We start from the raw sequence: 7,232 nt of genomic DNA, 5'->3' as shown, positions 1-7,232 counted from the left end.
CAAGGAAATGGAAGAGTTAGGATCACTCTGAAGAGGAAAGAGTCTTCAAATCTTTCCCTATGAATCCTGTGAAGAATGTGTGTGATTGACAACATTTCTCACATAGTCTGGTGTCAGGGGCAAGAACATGGGAGCGGCAGCCAGGAGTCCCTGGTTCTAGTTCCAGGTCTGCCATTAACTCATTGTATAAGCTTGGGCCAGTCTCTGGGTCTCAATTTCCCTTTTTGTAAAATGAGAATTTTTTTTTTTTCAAGGGCCAAATGTCCCATGTTTATTTACATATGAAATGTGTTTCACACAGTTATGATGGATGGAGTGCTTAACACCCGACAGCAGCAAGACCTTTCGAGGCTGAACATTGACTACAGTATATCATGCAAGTATCTATATATACACAAAAGAATTCCTTTTCTTAAAAAAAAAAAAAGTACAAAACATGTTCAGGGATAAATACAAGGTATAAAATGCAAAAGAAAACACAAAACAAAACCAAAAAATAGAACTCTCTCAGAGAACTATAAACAGAAGGGACAGAAGAGTACTTCTGCTGCATTTTAATAAAGCAGAATTACCAGCATTAAATATACTCTTGAAATGGCTGAACTAAACCCTGGTGGCTCAGCGCTTAAGGTAACGGCCAATTGCAATACACAGGCGGTTGCCCTGATAAGTCGGTGGTTGAAGTTGTCCATCCCGACTCTAAGTACCAGAACGTTTGGCAGTAGCATCCAGAACAGGAAACACTAACTCTTTTGACAGTAAAGGGTTAAGTCAACTGATTTTTTTTCTGTCAAGAGCCAGAGAAATGCTTGATACTCTTAGTTGTGTTTCTGTAATAGTTAATAAATTACATGACAAAAACCTGACTCTATAAATCTATTGGTCTAACTACGTATTTGTAACTTTTATAGTAGTCCAGCCCTTTCATTATTTTCCCTCCCTGTGCTCTTAAAGCCAGCCTTGCAGATCTGCCCAGAAAACTAGTCCCACTTTTTTCTTTTGAATTGTTTTCCCCATTCCTCAAAATGGAATTGAGGAAATCAGCATTCCTTATTAGATTCCTGGCTTCAGTTTTTATCCACGGCTGGGAAAGAAGTGACCTGCAAGGCTGCTTTAAACACCCTTCGGCGTGGCCTGAAGGCAAAGGCACGCCCATACTGGAGTGCAGTTGTCTCAAATGTGAACCCACTCCCTCAGGGCAGGCACATCGAGGAAGTGCTAAGACACTTAAAAGTTCCTAGTGTTTTTGAGACCCACGATTACTTACAATTTATGTAGTGAATTCTAAAAATTAAAAACACTAAAAAAGGCATTATCTTAGCCTGTAATTTGTTAACCTATTCAAAATCCAAACATACAAAATGGTTTATTTGAATTCAGGAACTGCCCCTGTTACTAAGAACACTGTTTTAAAGAAACGGTACAAAAAGAAAAATTCTAACCCAAAGCAACTCAGATGGTTTTCCACTAAATACTGACACAAACATGTAACAAATAGTATAAAAAGTTATTCATTTAAATATATATAAACTCTTTTAAACTCAAATACTGTTTTAATACTTATCGAGGAGGATGTATACCATGAGCTGAAGGAAGGTACGTTGAAAGAGACTATGTTGCAACACATACTGTTAACTCTATTATACTGCAAACTTTTTGTAACAAAAATGTCTTTTTTATTCCAATGTGGACAGGGATTTTTCCCCATGGAGCATCTGTGGCTATTTCTCAGCTGAGCTCATCCTTTTGGATTTGATGAAGGCCATGCCATGTGTCCGCATGTTGAGTATTTAAGGCAGCTTCAGTTTCAAGAGTTTTTGCGCACACGTTGCACTTTCTGTCTGACATGGTGCCATCAGGGGATTCATCCTCGTGGCTGGGTTTGTTCTCCTGTTGGTTATCATCCCCAGCCCCATTTTGCTTGGACACTGGCTGAGGTTCCCTTAACCTGGGTACGATGAAGAAGTGCCTGGACAGAGAGATGTGAGACGTGTAGCAGAGACCACACTCCCGGCACTGGTAGGAAGAACCGTCTGATTTGTGCTGAGGGATGTGTTCGTGGAACTGCAGCAGGTTTTCAATGGAGAAGCCACACACGGCACACTTGTGGACCTTAAAAACATTGATTTTCAGCTTTTTCAGTGGTTGAGTGATTGCTCCTCTGGGAGGCCTGAACTCCAGAACCGGTTTTTTCAGCTTCCACTTGGGACTGGGGACCTTGGTGTCTTCTTTTATTTCTGCTTCCTCTTCATTGGTGGCATCTCATTTCTTTCAGGTCAGGGTCCTTGATGCCATGCATTAGCTGGACGTGCTTCTTCCGCATCAACTGGTTGGCAAAGGTACATCTGGAGTCTGGGCAGTGTGAACAGGCGTACACTTTCCTGATGCCTTTGTGCGTGATCCGGTTGTGCCGGCACAGGCTGTGGGACGAGCTGAAAGGCTTGTCACACTGGTGGTAGGGGTGCTTCTTCACTTGCTTCCCGTGCTCCTTCCTCAACTGGGATATGTACACATCTCTCTGCGTGAACAGGCGGTCACACTCCCAACACGTCCACCCAGGACTGGCCACTTTCTTGGCTTCCATCGAATTTTTCACAAGAGATGGAGATTTTTTTTCCAATTTCTCTTTCCCAGTCATGGATTTGGTGTCCTCTTTATTCTGATTTGGTGAATTTTGAGTTGCAGGCTTAATGCTGAAAGGCAAGTTTAAACCCGAATTTGGAGGCCCTTCAATACTTCTCAATGTGCCATGCATAGACTTGATATGGTCCATCATAAGTTGCTTCTGTGCATATAAAAGAGAACAGTCTGGACACTTGAAAACAGATGCCTTCTGGTTTTCAATGTGTTGGTCAAAGTGGCGATACAGCAGGGTTTGCTGGGTGAACACAGTGTTGCACATGGAACACTTTTGTATTATTTTTGGTTCTCCTATCTTGATGCCAGGATGCTGAAGGTAGGCGTGGGAATGTGTGCTTGGGGCAGACTTAAATGCCATTGGACAAATAGGACACTTGTAGAAGACTTCACAGTGAGAACCTTGAATGTGAGACTTCAGAGCAGCCACATCAGAGTACACAACATTGCAATGCACACATCGAAAACCAACTCTTCCTGTGTAGTGCAGACAGTTCTCGGTGACATGGGTCTGGAAATGCACAGACCTGCAGAAAGCCCCGCTCTCAGGGCAGGTGTAGGGAGATTTGTGCTGACGGATTCTCTGGTGTGATACATAACTGCACCGGATTGGAAGCAGCATCTGGCAGATGGTGCAAGTCTTTTGTCCACTCGGATCTGCAGCCTGCTGGAAATGTGTAGCCAGTGATGTCTCGTCCTAGAAGACTTCATTACACTCCAAACATTGTAGACTATGTCTACACAGTTTGGAAGGGTCTTCAACTAGAGGCACGGCTGGGGCGATGGAAGTACTTGAAGGAGCCGATATGACTGTCCCAGTTATGCCAGACTGAATTTTTGTGACAGTGTGTGTGCCGGCTCCCACAGGACTCTAAAGAGTGGAAGTTGAAGTGGAAGTATTGCTTGATGGAGAAACTATCATTTGATCTGCTGGGACTGGCTTTAAAATTAAGTGGGAACGTTGCATTACCACCCTTTTCTCCTTATGCCCATGGGCATGGGAAAGGAGGCTGCATTTGTTGTAAAAAACGAGGTTCTTTGTACAATGGTTGCACGTTACATCGATGCGCATGCTCCGTCTGTCGGAGTGCTGAGTCAGACTCTTTTCAAGTGCAAAGGAGTCCCCACACTCCAAGCACTTGTACCCACGCGTCGGTAACGTGATCCCTGCATTGGCGGGAGGACTGAGGTTTGGGATGTAAACAGGGGCTGGATTGACACTGCTCAGCACCTTGTTGAAAGCTTCCATCACAGAACTCTGCAAGGATGACATCACCTGGACTTGAGACACATTTTTGAGGGGTTGAGAGGCTGCTGCATTGATTATTGCCTGCTTTATTTGTTGCTGAGGTTTGGTTAGCACTTGGTGGAGTTCAGAGGTGGCCTGGGCACCCTGAGGCAAAAGGTTAAGGTTGGCAAGGTGCACAGTCTTTGGCACAAGTTTAGCGTTGGCCAGGCTGGATGCCAGCACCATGACAGTTTACTGCTGGATGGCATTGGTGGCTTTAATGATGGCACTGCTGGCGCTCAGGACAGAGGCAACAGATATGACCCCACCGTGGTGTTGTTAGCGAGCTTCAAATTAATGACTTGGGATTCTGTCGTCTTCACAGTGGACACTGGGAGGAAAACAGTAACCACAGGCTTGATTGTGACCTGTTTGGGGGTGGGCTCTGCAGGGAAAACTGCATTGGTCCTGACCACAGACTGGAGAGGCGCCCTGGGGGGAGAGGAAAGGACAGCGGCTGATGCTGGAGACGAAAGAATGGATGTCACAGAGGCTATCAGGGACTCCATCTGCTCAGAAGGTTTCTTCCCAGAGTCAAGATCCACTTCTGGCAATACCCTGGTCACTGTTGTCTTGATTTCCCCAGAAGATGTCTTAATGGTTTTTATGTGGACTTTGGGAATTGCTGGTGTGGACCCTGCGGAAGAAGATGGGGAGCCCTTGCTGCTGTTCTCACTTGAGATGCTTCTGGGACTATCTGGTTGCTTTAGGGGTGGTTTTTTTTTTTTTTTGGTTCCCTCGATGAGATTCTGGGATTCAGGAGACTTGTCGGCTGCTCTCTGACTGTCGTTTGCTTCTTTTGGTAACAGGGATGATTCCCTCGAATTGGCCACTGGTTCTTTGCAGGAGTCTGAAGCCGCCTTTTTAGGGCTGAGAGCTGCGATGGCAGCAATGCAGGATGAGAGCTTGGAGGATGACTTTGTCTTCATGGCACAACGCCAGGGAGGCCGGTGTCATTCTTGTTGGAGCTCGGCTTCCCATCCAGGACTCTGTTTTCCAGCATTCTTTCCATTTATCCTCTGCTTTTCTGACTTTAAAAGGTTCATAAACACTCAGGTTTATAGATTTGGCTTCTGCTTCTCTCTTAACAACTTTGTTTTTCTCCATATTGCCTGATGTAGAGAGTCCCATTTTGCTGGAGTTTTCCCCTCCGAGTGTCTTCAGCGTATCCTAGCCCTGCCGGGGAGCCGACCCTGTCAACACGTTGGACCTGCAGCTTAGCACGTCCTCCTTGTCAGGGGGTCATCCACCTCCATCTTCTCATCCTCATCAAACTTCAGCACTGGAGATCGGGCTAAACTGACTGAACTTCAGGTCTTTCAGAGTCACCTCAGGGGCAGGCATGTCTCCTTTCAAGGACTTCACTCCATCTTTACTGTGACTGTCGAGGGAGGATGCTGTGAGAAATCCATTATGTAGGCCATCGCCAGTGGGGTTATGGCCGTCTTTCTCCCTGCCCTCGACCAAGTGGATGTTCCCAACATTCTTGATGATAACACTGACACCCACGTCGGAAGATGATGGTGCGTGGGAGTCATTGTCTTCCTGAGCGTTCTGCTTCATGCGGCTTTTCATGGTCATTGTGTCCAGACTCAGTAGCTGCTTTAGGATCGACCGTATCTGGGATGTCAAATGCTGCCAGGAGGTCATCAAAGTCTGGGGTCTTCATATGCCCCAGGGTCATGAATTTGAGCAGATGTTCTTGTGAACCCTGACTTTTTGGAAAGACTTTAGACCAATATTCAGTTACTGTCACACGGCTGCATTCTCAACAAATAGGAAAGGGTAAAAAGCAGCCCCAGTCAACAGACCTTTTGGCCTTCATGATAGTCAGAAGCATCCCCAACATCCTTTAGTAGCGTCTGAAAGAAAAACCACAAAGCAGAACACACCCCACTTTCCGGGGTTGGCCTTCACGGCGGTCAAGCCCGGTCGTCTGGGCCACAGCTCCTACGACCTTTGTTCAGTGCCTGCTGTGGCTGCTGCTGCTGTCGTCGGAGCGGCGGCGGCGGTGGGGGTGGCTTCCATGTTATGGGCGTGTCATCTGCGTTCCTGCTGCCAGGGTCTGTGTGTGCGTGTGCGGTGGAGCAGCCTCGCTGAGCACCTGGCCCGGGCACCATGCCTCCCGTAGCACTGCACTCTAGGCCTACGGCTGGGGGTGCGGGCCCGGGCGGGGGCGGCGGCAGTAAAATGAGAATTTTTAGACTGGGAAATCCCCATGGACTCTTCCAACCCTGACAGTCTGTGGTTCTGCAAAGTAATAATGATGGTGTTGGTAATGATGATAATGGTGGTAATGATGATGTTGGTACTGATTGTGTTGGTGGTGATGGTGGTGATAATACTGGTTGTAATGGTGGTGGTGGTAATGATCGTGACTGTGATGGTAGTGGTGATGGTGGTGGTGGTAATGGTGGTAGTAACAGTGGGTTATGGTGATGATTGATGTTGCTGGTGGTAGTGATAGTGATGGTGGTGATGGTGGTAATGATGGGGGTGATGGTGGTGACGGTGATGATGGTGGTAGGAATGGTGGTGGTGATAGTGATGGAGATGATAGTGATGGAGGTGGTGGTGATTGTAGTGATGTTGATGATGGTGGTGGAGGCTGTGGTATGTGATGGTGGTGGGGGTGGGGATGATGGTGGTGGTGATGGTGATGGTGGAGGTGATGGTGGTTGTGATAGTGATGGTGATGATGGTGACGGTGATGGTGGTGGTGATGATAGTGATGGTGGTGGTGGTGATGGTGATGGTGATGATGGTGATGGTGGTGATGATGGTGATGGTGATGGTGATGGTGATGGTGGTGGTGATGGTGGTGGTGATGGTGATGGTGATAGTGGTGGTGATGGTGGAGGTGGTGGTGGTGATGGTGATAATGGTGACGGTGGTGGTGATGATGGTGAGGGTGATGATGGTGGTGATGGTGATGGTAGTGATAGTGATAATGGTGATGATGACGGTGGTGATGGTAATGGTGGTGGTTATGATGGTGATAATGTTTGTGGTGATGGTGGTAGTAGTAGTGATGATGATGATGATGATGATGATGATGATGATGATGGAAGTGGTGGTGGTAACAACAGTAATTACCATCCCTGAGCATTTATACTACTGCTGTGCTAAGTACCTTCCATTCTCTTCTTATACTTCCATATTCAATCATTTGAGATAAGAACTGTATTTATCTCTCCTACTTTATAGAAGAGGAGATTGAAGCTCCCAGAAATTTGATGGAGGTCACATGGCTGATAACCAGCAGATTTAGCATCTAATCCGTGATTGTCCTGCTTCCCACTTCTCT

General features: G+C 46.6%; 1 pseudogene across 1 annotated transcript; it reads right to left on the bottom strand.

Moving 5' to 3' along the window:
* Window positions 1-263: 263 nt before the first annotated feature.
* Window positions 264-5,687, bottom strand: LOC105507064 (annotated as a pseudogene). The gene has a single exon (XR_001001034.1). The product of XR_001001034.1 is annotated as a zinc finger protein 532 pseudogene (transcript).
* Window positions 5,688-7,232: the final 1,545 nt, after the last annotated feature.

Source organism: Colobus angolensis, unplaced genomic scaffold (assembly GCF_000951035.1).
Source record: "Colobus angolensis palliatus isolate OR3802 unplaced genomic scaffold, Cang.pa_1.0 Scaffold143, whole genome shotgun sequence".
Taxonomy (NCBI): Eukaryota; Metazoa; Chordata; class Mammalia; order Primates; family Cercopithecidae; genus Colobus; species Colobus angolensis.
Note: the sequence above shows the minus strand (reverse complement) of the source record. Positions and strands in the feature narration are given on the sequence as shown.